Here is a 1,172-nt window from a genome sequence, read left to right on the forward strand (position 1 = left end):
ACGCGACCACGGTAAGAGAGAATTTTAAAAAATAAAAAAATAAAAAGAGAGACACCGCAAACTCCAAATATACAGCAGCAGGTGTCAGGGTCGGGATCGAACCCCCGACCTCCTGTATACCAGGCGAGGTAGTTAACATCTCCTAGCCACCGTGATGATGATGATGATAGAGAGAGACACGCAAACTCCAACTATACAGCAGGCGTCAGGGTCGGGATCGAACCCGCAACCTCCTGTATACCTGGCGAGGTAGTTAACATCTCCTAGCCATTCTAGATTTGAAGCTTTCGTGACTGCAAGGATTCATATTCTTAGGTTTTTTCGGTAAAGTCACTTGATACAGCTGTCGTGGCTGTGACGGTTCCACCTGAAGACGGAGGCTTGTGTTGCCTCCGAAACGTCGTGATTTTTTTTATTTTATTTTACTTTTATTAATTTTAATGTTTTACCTACGTGACTACCGAAAAAACCTAAGAATATATCTCCTAGCCACCCCATTGAATTGTCGTTGTGGGTGAGGGGGCCCCGCACTAGAGGGCCACCAGTGGCCCACGGGCCTTGCAATGAAGTAAAACACTCGCAGACAACCAAATATTTATTATTATTCGTCCAAAGTGTAGCGGATTGCGTTTTTTCCTCTTCCACCCACCCCACCCCATCAGCAACCTCGCCCCTACCCAACAGGGCCATCGGCGTGCTACGGGGGCCCGACGGCCACGCCTCCTCCTGCCCGCCCGGCTCCTCCTCCTCCTGCTGCTGCCGGTAGCGGCCTCCCCTCGCCCCGCCCCTCGCCCCCCTCGCCCCGCCCCTCGCCTCGCCCTGCCCGCCTGGCTCCTCTTCCTCCTCCTGCCGGTAGCGGCCTCCACGCGCCCCCCTCTCCCCCCCTCGCCCCGCCCCTCTCCACCCTTCGTCCCGCCCCGCCCCCTCGCCTCGCCCTGCCCGCCTGGCTCCTCCTCCTGTTAGCGGTCCCCTCGCCTGCCGCTGCCGCCGGTAGCGGCCCCCCCTCGCGTCCCCCTCGCCCCTCCCCCTCGCCCCCCCTTCGCCCCGCCCCCTCGCTCGCCTCGCCCTGCCCGCCCGCCTGGCTCCTCCTCCTCCTGTCGCCGGTAGCAGCCCCCCCTCGCCCCCCTTGCCCCGCCCCCTCACCCCCCCTCGCCCCCCCCCTTGCCCCCCCC

Source organism: Lampetra planeri, chromosome 41, assembly GCF_965212315.1.
Source record: "Lampetra planeri chromosome 41, kcLamPlan1.2.h2, whole genome shotgun sequence".
NCBI classification, from domain to species: domain Eukaryota; kingdom Metazoa; phylum Chordata; class Hyperoartia; order Petromyzontiformes; family Petromyzontidae; genus Lampetra; species Lampetra planeri.